Raw genomic sequence first — 18,115 nt, forward strand, 5'->3', positions numbered from 1 at the left:
ATTCCTAACTATATATGGTCTATAACCTATGGTTTTTTCAGTGAATTTTCAAGGTTTTGTAAATGCTAATTCCTAACTATATATGGTCTATAACCTATGGTTTTTTCAGTGAATATATATATATATATATATATATATATATATATTACCTACTGGCGGTCGCCAGTAGGTATATATAGTTAGGATTTTTTCTCTATGGGTTTTTTGAAAATTCTATGTCTAATAACTTTGGCGTTTGTGGACGGAATTGGCTGAAATTTTCAGGAAAATGGCACATTTTGTTTCTGAGCAGCCCTTGAAAATTTGGGGGGGGTTCGTCCAGGGGGGGCCGAGAAAGAAAGGGGGGTCCCAAAACGTGTTTTTAACATTGAGTTTTCCATAGGGCGGTTGGCCTCACTTTTAGCCCGAACGGCTGAATGGATTTGCACAAAACTTGGCAAAATTGTAGGGACTGGTAGCCCGATGTGCCTTTTGTAGGTCTCAATATATGTGCTCCAGTGGATTTTGAGAAATTAACGTTTAAAAAAAGATATATATCTGTAAGCGCGGACCAGGCAGCGCTCTGGTTCGCGGACTTTTCGCGCAACGGAGCTTTGTGAAGCGAAGCTGATTGGTTCTCCGGCGTCTGTCAACATTCCAAACAGTCCGTAGCGGCCGCCATCTTGTCTCTCGGTAGGATCGAGAGACAAGAGGAGGTCAAAACAAAGGGGGAAATAACTATAAGGGGGCATAGTAGATCCTCGCTGACCCCCTAGGTTTGATGTGGAGGTTTTAAAAGGGCCCCGCGGGGCAAAAAAAAATAATAAAAATAATAATTGAACGGCTGAATGGATTTGCACGAAACTTGGCAAAATATTAGGGACTGGTAGCCCGATGTGCCTTTGCTAGGTCTCAATATATGTGCTCCAGTGGATTTTGAGAAATTAACGTTCAAAAAAAGATATATATCTGTAACAGCGCTCCGCTTCGCGTAACGGAGGTTTGCGAAGCTGATTGGTCATTCTGTCACTGGGCTATAGTTGGGCTACATCTGGCTGATATTTGGGCTACATTTGTTTTTTTGTGTGTCTGGCGGCCATCTTTGGGCTACATTGGGCTACATTGGGCTTCATTGGGCTACATTCGGCTAATTAGCAAATAGCTCATCGCAAACTAGGAATGGTAAAGAATCGCTATTTATTCCTTAAAGTTCGCTATTTAGGAAATGCAAATAACTTTGATGATACATATGGCGGTTCATCTCTAACAAGATAAGAAGCATAGGGATACATTTATGATGACTGGCGCATCACCAGGGATGTGTTAGTCATTCTGTGCCGCTGTTCCGTCACCTATGGTGTGCTGCATTTACAATGCGGCGCATCATGGGGCAAAAACAGCACAGATGCGTGATGTATCTGTGCCGTAAAGGTGGCGCATTGCTGGAGTTGTATCACAAGTGTGATGAAGCTCCAGCAAGGGTCGGGGGTGCCCCTGTCGCAGGGTTTCTGTTCTCACACAGAACTGTGGACAGAGGATTGGAACCTCGGCGAATGCATTGCTGGAGTTGTATCGCAAGTGTGATGAAGCTCCAGCAAGGGTCGGGGGTGCCCCTGTCGCAGGGTTTCTGTTCTCACACAGAACTGTGGACAGAGGATTGGAACCTCGGCGAATTAGGGTGTCCCAAAACTCACGTTAGTAATCAAAAACTATTTAGCAAGCTAGGTACAGTGTCACATTGGATATAACAAACTCTCAATGTTTAGACAATCCAGAATATGAACTTATAGTACCTCAGGATACGTGGAACTCATGAACAGTCGGTCGTTATAGATTTCTTAGAAACCAGAACATGGAGTTAAGAAGAACAGATGTGTATTTGAAATGTTTATTTACTAATGCCGTCTTCTCAGGCGTAGTACCTTAGATAATAAAAGTACACATATTATCAGTAGCAAAATTACCAGCATAGTTACTAGTACATAAAAAGTGAATGGTGATAGTATGTTAACATGCTGTAAATGAATAAGAGTTAGCAACACTTATAAGCAGCCGCGGGCCGTGGAGGGAGTTACGGTGAGGCAGGGAGGCGGGGAGGGGGAGAAGCAGGGTGGAGAATACAAGTACACATATTATCAGTAGCAAAATTACCAGCATAGTTACTAGTACATAAAAAGCGAATGGTGACAGTATGTTAACATGCTGTAAATGAATAAGAGTTAGCAACACTTATAAGCAGCCGCGGGCCGTGGAGGGAGTTACGGTGGGGCAGGGAGGCGGGGAGGGGGAGGGGCAAGGTAGAGAGGGCTCCACCCTGCTTCTCCCCCTCCCCGCCTCCCTGCCCCATCGTAACTCCCTCCACGGCCCGCGGCTGCTTATATCTCACCCTCCCTAATACACATATTATATTATTTGCTAAGAAGGTCTCTTTGTGTTGGTTTAGGGCGTGCCCATACTTTAGTGTCTTAGATTTGAAGGAATCACATCAGCATACACCAGCTCTCTCTTCATGTGAACCGCATCAACTGTTGTGTATGTGTGTTCGGCAAAGCAATATAAAACCCGCCTCATGCCCAGAATTGGCAGAAGTTGCACTTATGTTATGAGTATGAAGTCGTGGAGATCAGACCTCATAACAATTCTGTATCGTGTTGTTCTTGAAACTTTAGCACTCGCTGTACAGATATAGTTTAACAAGTAAAGCAGATAGTAGACCAATAACATATTATTCTCATGTAAACCACGATGAACTACTAGGTGGAAAGCTAAAGCAACAACTAAGTGTCGTGTGCAGAAGTTGCAAAAAAGGAAAAATGGCGTTTAAACCGGTAATGAGCCCATGCTAACTTAACACGGTGTAAAGATATCCAGGACCTAGATGACACCTCCTCATGATCCGGAAACGAACTGAATAAGATAATAGAAGTGCCATCTCATGAGAGCAGATTGCAAGTTTATATGTGGACGGTCCGCAAGGTAAAGCATTAAAAACTAGGAAAATTCAATGCTAAAGAAAAATAAAACAGCCAAGTACTTTATCGAGTCTTAAGCCAATAGGCAAGGTAAATAATAAAAACTTGACAAATAAGTCAATGAATTGTCAATGAAATGCTAGTACTCAGCATATCAAACATGAAAAAGGTCTATGACATAACTGTGTATGCAAAATAAGCTGCAACAGCCTCCAATAGGAAGTCACCGTCTTCATCCGAAAACAGTTCAGCCATCCAATTTAAAAGCGGAAAAGAACATACGTGCTCTCCCAGCACCGGATCCTCTATCACCATCAGAGGACAGCTCGGTGGGTTTTCAAGAAAGCTCTGTTCCAAGAAAGACTGTGCTGCCGCCAGTAAATTCCAGGGACCAAGTAGTCCATGCATCAATGCCACAGCCATAATCCTTTCGCCAGGACAAATCAACTCGTGAGTAATGATAGGAGTCATCAGCTGATTAAAGTCGACGTCAGGAGAAACCGGTCCGCAGAGACACAAATCAATGGCCCAATCGAAATCACAGGTCAGGCAGTGAAATACAGGCTGGACACAGGTGAAGTAGGAGAATCGAAAAGATAATCCATATGCCGTGCTTAATATCGCCAACGGCATTGTGCCATAATATTCTAGCATGCGATTGCGGAACAGTGTCAGCAGCTGCAGGGTGGGAGGTTGCATAGGAGGGACATCCATATTTAAAAATGTAAAAAAGCACAAGAGCGTCCGCTGGTAATGCAAGTAAAAATGCCAATCCACGAAGCAGAGTGGAGAAAATAGAATGAAAGAAAGCAGGGATGACTCCAAAGATTTTCTCAAATGAAGTCACGAGACCACTGGTAACAACTTTAAAAAAGTGCGCCAGGGCCTTTGTGGAGGATGCGTTAAAGATAGTCCGAACCATCTTGCTAAAATTGAAAGGCAAATCTGAATTGAGAAGGGTCTGCACCTCTGTACGGGTGTTCGCTATGTGAAGCACGAAAGTTTCACGGGCCGAACTCAAGGCCACCTCTCTCTGAGACAAAAGAGCTCTTATTCTTGCCATGCCGTTGAAATCTCTCCCAAGGTTGGTATTTGTGGCCAGATTGAAAACTCCCTATGTTCATGTGTGGGAGGAAATAGAACATTTCTGCAGCAAATAACCCGTTCACTTACTGTTACCATAAAAGGAATACTTTTAATTAACTCAGAACAATCTTCATTATTGAGCATCAAATAACTACCATTTTCCAACAACTTGAACGTGGGGATGATAGCAGGAACTGGCGTGCCTTGCAACACGCAAGCCATATTTGGTCGGTGTTTGTTGCATGAACCGTGTAACTGTATGTGCCTACACATTAGTGAATGATCTGGCGTCTCAGTGCATTCCTCTCCATTCAGATAAACTTCTTGATCATCTTTGAAACATCTGTATGTGTATGGAAGCGACCAGACCTCATGAAGAAAAGCACTACCTAAAGGTTCATAACGACCTATTGGTATATATTTCATACAATTTGAAAACTTATATAAAGCAAAAGGCAGCGTTATTAAACCGTGGATAAGGCACGTTGTCAAAAAACCCGCAATCCTCTGCTGATGATGTCACTGAGCATGTCATGAATGATGTAATATGTGACATCATCAGCAGTGGATTACGGGTAATAGTATCTCTAGTTTACTCCCCTATAGCTGTCTTTCTTTTAACATAAGTCTCTGTTTCCTTCCCTTATACTTACTGTTTTTGGTTCGCTTCCGGTTCGCGTACCGGCGAGCGAACTGGGAAGCGAACTAAGAGAAATAGAGGTTGGCACAGTTCCAAATATTGTACCAATTTTTTAATAACGGGGAGGTAGTTCTGAAAAGAACTTTTTTTTATTGTTTTTGTTGTTTTATATTTTTTTTATTATTTTTCAGAACATTTTTTTACTTTTTTTGAATTTTTCTGAACAGTTTTATATTTTTTGGGGTTTTTCTTGGAGGGGGCAATGAAAACGATTCATTGTAAAGGGCTCAACAGGAGCAACAAAACAAAAAAAAAGTATTTATTATTTTGGGCGTTTCGTACAAACTTGCATATGATAGTCAATAGCTCTGTTGATCAGAGTGATGCTTCTTTCTCCGTAGCAAATGAATCCATCGCAAAATACGCAGATGTGTTTTACTTCACCAAATCTCATTTGTATATTTGGCACCATCTCCCTGCCCTCTGGTCCCGTTACTTCCGGTACAACAGATCTTCTGGCCATAATAGGGAGATTATCTAGGTCGTTCCGAAACTGTGCAGCACTGTAGTTGTTAGGATGCCACCTAGTCATATGGCGATGCATTGTGTAGTTTCCTAAACTGTATTTTTTCTCGGTTCCTCTGGACAGTCTATCTTGACATATAAGGCAAGTTACGTATCTTGCATTTACTTTTTTCTGACCTTTGGGAATTTAAAAAAATTGCCAAATGAAGTTTTCTTTCCGGTGAGACGTCCTGGGTTCCTCAGGCAAAAACTGCCTCTCTTCCTGCTCTTCCTCGTCTTCCTCTTCTTCCTCTTCTTGCTGAATTATAACTTGAGCAGGTGGTCCACTCTTCCTTGGATGTGGTGGAGGTGGTGGGGAAGCACCAGCTGAAGCTACTAAAGAAGCCATTGCTCAGTGATCACAAAGGGTCTTTCTCTCACAATGATGAAAGTCAGAGTGAGGAAAGAAGGAGGGATTTTCATCATTTGGGAAAAACAAGAGTTCTCAACCAATGAAAAGTGTTCATTTTAGATTATATGACCTAGTCTTACATCATTAGGAAACCAAAAGTGAAATGAACCAATGAAAAGTGTTATTACCAAGTCACATGACCTGCTTTGTTTACGTTAAGCGCTTTGCAGGGCCTCCCGGTTTGCTTCCAGAAACCTGCGCTTTGCGACTCGCTTCGCGTACCAGTTCGCTAACGTAGCACGTCATATGACGTATCACGCGACAACGTGAAACGTCATGCGGACGGGAGGCGTCACGATGTTGTTTTCTAACGCGGCACTTGCGGTAAAGAAACGTTTACCGGCTCGCGGTCTATTTCGCGGCATCAAGGTCAGCTAACGGGAAGCTTCCCGATTCGGGAAGCGGGAACGAAGAAAAAAAAATATTTAAAAAAAAAATTATTCATAAACATATAAAAAATATATTTTTGGATTTAAAGAAGAATACATTTTACAGCTACAGATATTAGCTGTTAAAAAACCAATGAAATTCACTGAAAAAACCATAGGTTATAGACCATATATAGTTAGGAATTAGCATTTACAAAACCTTGAGAATTCACTGAAAAAAACATAGGTTATAGACCATATATAGTTAGGAATTAGCATTTACAAAACCTTATTTTACTCACACAAAACCATTGAAATTCCATATATAGTTAGTTGCACTAACTATATATCGCGCATCCGCAATCCACTGCTGATGATGTCACATAGTACATCATTCATGACATGGTCAGTGACATCACTGATGACATCACTGATGACATCTCAAATGACATCACTGATGACATCTCATTTGACATCAATGACCACATCACTGATGATATCATTCATGTGACAATACAATGCATCTCCTCACATTTTAATATAACCTTTGTTACAACCAGTGTTAAATACAGAGTATAATTTTTGAAACCATTGACACACCAATACTAGTTACTACATACGCACTCACTGATTCCTACGTCTACACACACATTCACTCATTCATCCATACAATCATTCATACATACAATCACTCATCTTTACAACACTGTCATATGCACTCATACACCTATACAGACATTTACACTCTGTTGCTCATCCATGGAGTTACTCACACACCTAGTCAGTCATGCAAAGAATCAATCACACCTCCATTTTCTAATCTATACAGTTAAACATAGAGCACCTTACATTTTCAAACATATACTAACACATACTTACTCTCTTATACAATCACTGATACAAGTACACATTGATCTGCACAGAGTCAGACACCTCCCAACCAGCCACACACACACTCAGTCTCCCATACAAATACTTGGCCAACCAATCAATAACCCATATAGCCACTCATATAGCTACTGATCAACACATGCAGCAGCTTGCACAACAACAGACATACTGATGCAAACTTTCACACAGTTTAGTCACTAACCTATGCATTCAGTAGGACGCATTTAATCACTCACTCATACAGTCAACCACGCACCTACTAAAACCTTCATTCAGACACTTATACATCTACTCATTCTTCAATAGGTAAAACATATTTTAACTTTACTGAAACATACAGTCACTGGATGTTGTCATCAGTGATGTCATTTGAGATGTCATCAGTGATGTCACTGACCATGTCATGAATGATGTAATATGTGACATCATCAGCAGTGGATTGCGGATGCGCGATATATAGTTAGTGCAACTAACTATATATGGAATTTCAATGGTTTTGTGTGAGTAAAATAAGGTTTTGTAAATGCTAATTCCTAACTATATATGGTCTATAACCTATGGTTTTTTCAGTGAATTTTCAAGGTTTTGTAAATGCTAATTCCTAACTATATATGGTCTATAACCTATGGTTTTTTCAGTGAATATATATATATATATATATATATATATATATATATTCACTGAAAAAACCATAGGTTATAGACCATATATAGTTAGGAATTAGCATTTAAAAAACCTTATTTTACTCACACAAAACCATTGAAATTCCATATATAGTTAGTTGCACTAACTATATATTGCGCACCCGCAATCCACTGCTGATGATGTCACATATTACATCATTCATGACATGGTCAGTGACATCACTGATGACAACATCCAGTGACTATGTTTCTGTAAAGTTAAAATATGTCTTACATATTGAAGAATGAGTGGATGTATAAGTGTCTGGACGAAGGATTTAGTAGGTGCATGACTGAATGTATGAGTGAGTGATTAAATGTGTCTCACTGAGTGCATGGGTTAGTGACTAAACTGTCTTAATTTGTGCATCATTATGTCTGTTGTTCTGTAAACTGCTGCATGTGTTGATCAGTAGCTATATGAGTAACTATATGGGTTATTGATTGATTGCCCAAGTATTTGCATGGGAGACTGAGTGTGTGTGTGGCTGGATGGGAGGTGTGTGACTCTGTACAGATCAATGTGTACTTGTATCAATGATTGTATAAGAGAGTAAGTATGTGTTAGTATATGGTTGAAAACGTAAGGTGCTCTATGTTTAACTGTATAGAGTAGAAAATGGAAGTGTGATTGATTCTTTACAGGACTGACTAGGTGTGTGAGTAACTCCATGGATGAGTGGCAGAGTGTGAGTGTCTGTATAGGTGTATGAGTGCATATGATTGTGTTGTAAACATGAGTGATTGTATGTATGAATGATTGTATGGGTGAATGAGTGAATGTGTGTGTAGACGTAGGAATCAGTGAGTACGTATGTAGTAACTAGTATTGGTGTGTCAATGGTTTCAAAAATTATACTCTGTTTTTAACACTGGGTGAAACAGAGGTTATATTAAAATGTGAGGAGATGCATTGTATTGTCACATGAATGATATCATCAGTGATGTGGTCATTGATGTCAAATGAGATGTCATCAGTGATGTCATTTGAGATGTCATCAGTGATGTCATCAGTGATGTCACTGACCATGTCATGAATGATGTAATATGTGACATCATCAGCAGTGGATTGCGGGTGCGCAATATATAGTTAGTGCAACTAACTATATATGGAATTTCAATGGTTTTGTGTGAGTAAAATAAGGTTTTTTAAATGCTAATTCCTAACTATATATGGTCTATAACCTATGGTTTTTTCAGTGAATTTTCAAGGTTTTGTAAATGCTAATTCCTAACTATATATGGTCTATAACCTATGGTTTTTTCAGTGAATTTCAATGGTTTTTTAATAGCAAATATCATAAGCTGTCGAATGTCAAGTACGTGGTAAGAATTTTTTTTTTCGTGTTTATGCACACTGATCTGCTTTGATTGCTGCCCCCCACCCCTCATTTCTATTAGGAGTACTCTCTCTTTGCAGATAGTGAAGGGTAGTTAACGCAGCCCTTTCCCCCTTTGTAATCCGTCGTGCCTGCTTCTCTCTCCATTTGATTGATTGTTCTCTTTGGTTCATTCTCTATTTACAAACAAGCACAGAGTCGCAATACTCTGTTTAGTCTTTGCAGATAGCGAAAAATCGTGTAAAAAAACAAAAGGAATCGAGCAAAATCAGTAGGCCACTAATGGGATCTCTTTTTGACCTCGCTAAAATAGAAACATTAGGAACAACCTGTTGAAAATAGCAATGCGTATGTACATAAGCGGCGTTCATTTGTGTTCACAGTACCCCTTGTTGATTGTTTCAATCGAGCATTGAATTGTTCGATGTTAATTCTCTTAAGGATCTTCTCTACCTGCAAACGAGGAAGAATAGGAATATTCTCTCTCCCTTTGCAGATAGTGAAGGGTAGGTAACGCAAGCCTTTAACACGTCGTACCTATTTCATTCCTCATTGATTGATTGATTGTCCGAACATTGACTGTTTGGGAATTAGTTCTTTTTGGAGGTATTCCCTGTTTGCAAATAAACGTAGGAAAATCTTTGCAAGTAGTGAAAGGGTACGTAATGCGGACCTTTCTCCCCCGTTGTAATCTATCATGCCTATCCCCACTGATTGATGCACCTGTTTCACCCGGACCATTTACTAGACATACGTCATCTGGCCCGACCAGAGAGCACCCCTAGTGAAAAGGACATATGCAATAATAACGAAGTGATCACTGTATCCTGTTAACAGAAACTTTAGCATGAAACAACCTGGAAAGAAAAGAATAGGAAAACGAAAATCAGTAGGCCACTGATGAACATGAACTTTTATTAAACAACGAACAAAGAAACGATAACATAACGTAATGATAAAACCTATTAATGTCCTAGAAACAAGAAAACGTTAAAATATGCCAGTGGTGAGAGACCAGAAAAACAGTAAGAGAAACCAAATCACCCCTCGCTGTCCCACCGCCTGCCACGCCAAAAAAATCGATAGACTAGGGAAAATGCAAGTCAGTAGAACATCCGCCCCCACTCTGGAAACTTCCAAGGTGGGGCAGGGTTCCGGCTACGCCCAGCCGGGAGCAGCCCATATAAGGCAGGTCCTGCTGCCACGCCTCGGCCAGGAGATCCTAACGTAGGGTGTAGCCGGAGGAGAGGCCGAGACCAACGGGACCCGGCCAGGGGATTGCCTTTACAACGCTGAACAGTTGCAGGGGGGGGGGAATGTCTCCTCGACCCTCCCCTCTCTCTCCCAGTCCGGCCGCGGTGGCCCTTGAGAGTTGCAGGTAGTCCCGCCACATGCTCTTCCAGTCCGGCCACCAACGGTCGGGGGGCCGAGGCCGACGGAATCCGGCTGCAGCCGATAAACCAAGAAACCCGTTCATGGGGCCAGAGCCAGGGGCGTCCGGCCGACATCCACCGGAAGCCCGGCCCGAAGACGGACGGGACACTTCTTTCTTTTATAATGGCTGCGACAACACTGGGGGGGGATGTCTTGCACATGCCTCCGACCCCCCCCTCGTCCTCATCGCCTGGTCCGGCCATAACAAATCTCAAGCGAGACGCCGTGGGGTGCACTGGGAGGGAGAGACGGTGCGAACAGGCCTCTCCCGCCTCCCCAGTGTAGGCTTCCCAGCTGCACCCTCAGCGGTCCAGGCGCCCGGAAAAGAGTTCTTCCACTGTGGCCATGCTGCAACGTCTCGCCCGGCAGGGTGGAGCCCGTCCGTTCATTTGACCCCGCGATCGCCAGTAGCTACCGAACTCTCAAAATGGCGGTCGACCTGGCAAGAGCGGGCCCAGCATAAAGAAATGGCCCGGTCACTGGTTGACTCCACCACCGTAGTCCTCCACGACCTTGAAGATTCTAGAGGAGCCGCGGGAGTCTCCCACCCCCGATGGGGAATGACTGCCATGATCACCCGTGGAGTGACGAAACTGTATCCGCGGGACGTCGGCGCCAGCCTCACTTTGAATTACTAGAATCCTGCAGACCTCACTTCCGGTGAAAGCACAGTGTGACCCGGTAGGAAAAATTGTTGCACCCCCTCCCCTTTTTGACTGATAGTTCAAACCACCGATCCTTTCCTTTGCCCTTTTAACGGAACTTTGGACTGCCTCCCCCTCTTTTACATTTTCTAGAGAAAACAAAACATTAACCACTACATTAGCATAGCAGTTGACACCAGAACTGTTTTCAAATTGAAAACCAACAACATCTTCAACAGAATCCTTTTTGTTTCTGCTGTGACCCTGCTCCAGCACAGGCATTGTCCCCAGCAGTAATTCTGCAATGCCGGTAAGAATAGCTGTGGTGCCTACTGGACTCACTCACCCCCGCGGCGCCCCACGCCGTTATTTGCTGGGCGGCAACTTGCTAGACATCACCTTCGTGACATCCAGATTTCAGCGCGTTCTGCTGCCTTGGAACTATTCGCACAACAGACCGCTACTGACAAGAATATTTCATTATTGGTGCTGTCAATTTCAATAAATCTATTACTGTTTTTGTTTTGTTGTATATATTTATATGTTATTAAAGTTTTATATTCCTACTACTTTGTTGGAGTGCTATATATTTTTTATGTGACACATAATTGTAAAAACTTTGATGTACAAAGAGTCATTCCTGGAATCTTCCGCTTCAGGCTCGGTCCCCTCCCCAATCACAATACAGGATAGTTTTCAGATAGTAGGAACACGTGTGGTGTGACGGATCTCATCGGGTGTGGGCCTTGATCTACTATAACTCCTTTGAAGAGGGGTGATTCTTTACAGCTGGGGCCATAAACTACATCTGCAGGGCTAGCTGATAGCCTGGACAATCGGACACAGAGGAAGAGGAGTGTCACAGGGTGCGGTAGTGAATAGGGCGAAAGGGAGGTGTCGGGCGGGCACAGTGTGATTCTCAGGGAAGAGCAGCGCAGATGGGGGGAGGTTTATTGCCCATGCATAAGACAGAGAGCGGGGGTGACCAGTGCCTGGGGAAGATGCTTGCGAGGGTGAGGAGCCATGCTACGAATCGACAGCGTGCAGAGAGTGGGTCTGGTCAAGACATCTAAAATGGCTGCCGTGCACGACAAAAGTGTGGCATTTCAAAAAAGGCAAGATGGCGCAGACAATGTTTTTCAACACTTCCTCATTTCCTTCGAATCGAACGTTAACAGACGTTGGGGCATATTACCAAAGTTAAGCGATATTTATCGCTAACGATGCTTACCAACCAATTTTTTACCACTAAGCATCGTCAGAAATTATCGAAGATAAACCTTACTATTATCAAGGTTTATCGCAAATGCGATAATAAACGGCCGCAATGCATGAATATCGCTAAAAACTCAGCGATATTCATGCATTACCGAGCTAATACTCTTAGCCATGTTATCCACCTCCCATTGGATAACATGGCTAAGAACTGCTCAGGGCAGGTGTTACTTTTTGGAGATATTCGCGCTTAGCGCGAATATCTCCAAAAGTTGGTAATAGGAGATAGATATCTTGCATGTTGTAATGCAAGTTATTGTGGTATATGGAACTCATACCATAATCTCTCAGGAAAGCAGAAACTGATCCTTTTGGGACCGCCTAAAAAGGCCTAGGGGGTGAGGAGTACTCTACTTTGCCCCCTTTTCACGTTCCGAACTATTTTATTTTACTCTCTTCTGTAATTACACAAAATACCAGCGATAAGATGCATCGGAGACACACAGTGAGAGAAAGGAGGCCGGAGATGAAGAAGACATGTCAAATACACATTGGAGATAATATAGTGGCAGAAGGGAAGTAAATATGAGTAAACTTACCATGTAACATAAAAATGTTGCACTCTATACTATAAGTCTCATTTTATACTACAATCACTTCGCTACAACCTCATAAATTAAAAATAAAAATAAATAATGTCTCAAACAATTTTTGATTTCTAAATATAAATTTATTCTTCAAAATTTTCTAAATTTGAAACAACTAGTAACATGTCCTCATCAGTAATTTCCTCTTCAATCATCTCATCTGGAATCTCCTCATTAAAAGTCTGCAATGATGATTCTTGTAACTCTATGGTCTCCAAACACTCGATAAATTCGCCATCAAGAGATTGATCAAAAAAATCATTCAAGTCATCTCCTCCTTCTGACAATATTTCATTATTGGTGCTGTCCATTTCAATCAATGTAGTGGAATCATTCAAGTCATCTCCTCGTGACAATATTTCATTATTGGTGCTCTCAATTTCAATCAATGTAGTGGAATCATTCAAGTCATCTCCTCCTTGTGACAATATTTCATTATTGGTCCTGTCCATTTCAATCAATCTAATGGAATCATACAAGCCATCTCCTCCTTGTGACAATATTTCATTATTGGTGCTCTCAATTTCAATCAATGTAGTGGAATCATTCAAGTCATCTCCTTGTGACAATATTTCATTCTTGGTGCTGTCCATTTCAATCAATCTAATGGAATCATACAAGTCATGTCCTCCTTGTGACAATATTTCATTATTGGTGCTCTCAATTTCAATCAATGTAGTGGACAATTCAAAAGAAATTGCCACGGTCTCTTCATTGTGAGCCATTTTATTTTGAAATTGCTTGCTGTAAATTGCAGAAAAAAATAATCACTTTCATTTATCGTTTTTAGTAATACATAATATAAAACTAACTTCATCAAGTATTTAGTATAACAGAAGGACTGCAAATAAATAACAGAAAACATTTTTCAAATTATCTTCAAGTGTACAACATAGTTCCCCTTACAAATTAACAACTCACCTTTTTAAAAGTAGCAGAAGTGTTAGTACTGTGTAAATCAAACACCAGAAATTCACCACCAAAAATTCCTCACAAATGTACCTCAGACAGTAGTATCACAAAATGGCTGTGGTTTCCTCTCATTTGACATATATACATAACCAATTAACTTTCATCACACACAAATACAAAACCAAAGTAACATTTTAATTGGTTCTAAATTTCAACACTTTCAAATGTGTTTTCCCCATGCAATTTTCCATAGGACATTTACATACGTCTACAGCCTGAATGGCTGAACGGAATTACACCAAACTTGGCAAAATGGTACATCAAACCTAAGAGGTCAGGAAGGATCTACTATGCCCCCTTATGGTCATTTCCCCCTTCGCTTTGGCCTCCTCTTGTCTCTCAATCCTACCGAGAGACAAGATGGCGGCCGCTACGGACTGTTTGGAATGTTGACAGACGCCGGAGAACCAATCAGCTTCGCAAAGCTCCGTAACGCGAAAAGTACGCGAAGCGGAGCGCTGTTACAGATATATATCTTTTTTTGAACGTTAATTTCTCAAAATCCACTGGAGCACATATATTGAGACCTAGCAAAGGCACATCGGGCTACCAGTCCCTAATATTTTGCCAAGTTTCGTGCAAATCCATTCAGGTGTTCGATTATTATTATTATTATTTTTTTTTGCCCCGCGGGGCCCTTTTAAAACCTCCACATCAAACCTAGGGGGTCAGCGAGGATCTACTATTCCCCCTTATGGTCATTTGCCCCTTCGCTTTGGCCTCCTCTTGTCTCTCGATCCTACCGAGAGACAAGATGGCGGCCGCTACGGACTGTTTGGAATGTTGACAGACGCCGGAGAACCAATCAGCTTCGCTTCACAAAGCTCCGTTGCGCGAAAAGTACGCGTCCTAGGACGCTGCCCGGTCCGCTGTTACAGATATATATCTTTTTTTAAACGTTAATTTCTCAAAATCCACTGGAGCACATATATTGAGACCTACAAAAGGCACATCGGGCTACCAGTCCCTACAATTTTGCCAAGTTTCGTGCAAATCCATTCAGCCGTTCGGGCTAAAAGTGAGGCCAACCGCCCTATGGAAAACTCAATGTTAAAAACACGTTTTGGGACCCCCCTTTTTTCTCGGCCCCCCCTTGACGAACCCCCCCCAAATTTTCAAGGGCTGCTCAGAAACAAAATGTGCCATTTTCCTGAAATTTTCAGCCAATTCCGTCCACAAACGCCAAAGTTATTAGACATAGAATTTTCAAAAAACCCATAGAGAAAAAATCCTAACTATATATACCTACTGGCGACCGCCAGTAGGTAATATATATATATATATATATATATATATCAAAGTCCACAAACACCCACAGTGCGGAACGCACTCACAGTCGGCGTTCATCAGGTCAGGTGAGGAGCCCGGTACATCCAGCATCAGCAGGGACCTGACGCGTTTCGGGCATACGCCCTTCTTCATAGGTTAGCTGCTTACAAATGACTGCCCGCATACAAAACTTTCCAGTGTATGTCCCTTTATTTATACAATCACACTCCAATGTAGGTGGAACATCTCGCAAGTGCATGATGGGACTGGAAGTCCTTCACTTAACACCCCAGTGGGCTACAGGCAGTCATAATGTAAAAATCAATAAAAATTCACGGTAGTGCCTTCTGCTTCTCCCCTCATTCTGCCATTCGCCGGATTGTCACACGCCGCTGAAACGCCGTTCAGCACCGGAACCGCTAAAGATCTGCGGTGGTGCGATCCCCGGCCGTGTCGGCCGTATTTTATCAGAGTCCACAAACACCCACAGTGCGGAACGCACTCACAGTCGGCGTTCATCAGGTCAGGTGAGAAGCCCGGTACATCCAGCATCAGCAGGGACCTGACGCGTTTCGGGCATACGCCCTTCTTCATAGGTTAGCTGCTTACAAATGACTGCCTGCATACAAAACTTTCCAGTGTATGTCCCTTTATTTATACAATCACAATCCAATGTAGGTGGAACATCTCGCAAGTGCATGATGGGACTGGAAGTCCTTCACTTAACACCCTAGTGGGCTACAGGCAGTCATAATGTAAAAATCAATAAAAATTCACGGGTGTGCCTTCTGCTTCTCCCCTTATTCTGCCATTCGCCGGATTGTCCCATGCCGCTGAAACGCCGTTCAGCAGCAGAACCGCTAAAGATCTGCGGCGGTGCGATCCCCGGCCGGGTCGGGTATTTTATCAGAGTCCACAAACACCCACAGTGCGGAACGCACTCACAGTCGGCGTTCATCAGGTCAGGTGAGAAGCCCGGTACATCCAGCATCAGCAGGGACCTGACGCATTTCGGGCATGCGCCCTTCTTCATAGATTAGCTGCTTACAAATGACTGCCCGCATACAAAACTTTCCATTGTATGTCCCTTTATTTATACAATCACACTCCAATGTAGGTGGAACATCTCGCAAGTGCATGATGGCACTGGAAGTCCTTCATTTAACACCCCAGTGGGCTACAGGCAGTAATAATGTAAAAATCAATAAAAATTCACGGGTGTGCCTTCTGCTTCTCCCCTCATTCTGCTATTCGCCGGATTGTCCCACGCCGCTGAAACGCCGTTCAGCACCGGAACCGCTAAAGATCTGCCGCGGTGCGATCCCCGGCCGGGTCGACCGTATTTTATCAGAGTCCACAAACACCCACAGTGCGGAACGCACTCACAGTCGGCGTTCATCAGGTCAGGTGAGGAGCCCGGTACATCCAGCATCAGCAGGGACCTGACGCGTTTCGGGCATACGCCCTTCTTCATAGGTTAGCTGCTTACAAATGACTGCCCGCATACAAAACTTTCCAGTGTATGTCCCTTTATTTATACAATCACACTCCAATGTAGGTGGAACATCTCGCAAGTGCATGATGGGACTGGAAGTCCTTCACTTAACACCCCAGTGGGCTACAGGCAGTCATAATGTAAAAATCAATACAAATTCACGGGTGTGCCTTCTGCTTCTCCCCTCATTCTGCCATTCGCCGGATTGTCACACGCCGCTGAAACGCCGTTCAGCAGCGGAACCGCTAAAGATCTGCGGTGGTGCGATCCCAGGCCGGGTCGGCCGTATTTTATCAGAGTCCACAAACACCCACAGTGCGGAACGCACTCACAGTCGGCGTTCATCAGGTCAGGTGAGAAGCCCGGTACATCCAGCATCAGCAGGGACCTGACGCGTTTCGGGCATACGCCCTTCTTCATAGGTTAGCTGCTTACAAATGACTGCCTGCATACAAAACTTTCCAGTGTATGTCCCTTTATTTATACAATCACACTCCAATGTAGGTGGAACATCTCGCAAGTGCATGATGGGACTGGAAGTCCTTCACTTAACACCCTAGAGGGCTACAGGCAGTCATAATCTAAAAATCAATAAAAATTCACGGGTGTGCCTTCTGCTTCTCCCCTCATTCTGCCATTCGCCGGATTGTCCCACGCCGCTGAAACGCCGTTTAGCAGCAGAACCGCTAAAGATCTGCGGCGGTGCGATCCCCGGCCGGGTCGGGTATTTTATCAGAGTCCACAAACACCCACAGTGCGGAACGCACTCACAGTCGGCGTTCATCAGGTCAGGTGAGAAGCCCGGTACATCCAGCATCAGCAGGGACCTGACGCATTTCGGGCATGCGCCCTTCTTCATAGATTAGCTGCTTACAAATGACTGCCCGCATACAAAACTTTCCATTGTATGTCCCTTTATTTATACAATCACACTCCAATGTAGGTGGAACATCTCGCAAGTGCATGATGGCACTGGAAGTCCTTCACTTAACACCCCAGTGGGCTACAGGCAGTAATAATGTAAAAATCAATAAAAATTCACGGGTGTGCCTTCTGCTTCTCCCCTCATTCTGCTATTCGCCGGATTGTCCCACGCCGCTGAGACGCCGTTCAGCAGCGGAACCGCTAAAGATCTGCCGCGGTGCGATCCCCGGCCGGGTCGGCCGTATTTTATCAGAGTCCACAAACACCCACAGTGCGGAACGCACTCACAGTCGGCGTTCATCAGGTCAGGTGAGGAGCCCGGTACATCCAGCATCAGCAGGGACCTGACGCGTTTCGGGCATACGCCCTTCTTCATAGGTTAGCTGCTTACAAATGACTGCCTGCATACAACATTTTCCAGTGTATGTCCCTTTATTTATACAATCACACTCCAATGTAGGTGGAACATCTCGCAAGTGCATGATGGGACTGGAAGTCCTTCACTTAACACCCCAGTGGGCTACAGGCAGTCATAATGTAAAAATCAATAAAAATTCACAGGTGTGCCTTCTGCTTCTCC

The sequence above is a fragment of the Lissotriton helveticus genome, chromosome 6, assembly GCF_964261635.1.
Source record: "Lissotriton helveticus chromosome 6, aLisHel1.1, whole genome shotgun sequence".
NCBI lineage: Eukaryota > Metazoa > Chordata > Amphibia > Caudata > Salamandridae > Lissotriton > Lissotriton helveticus.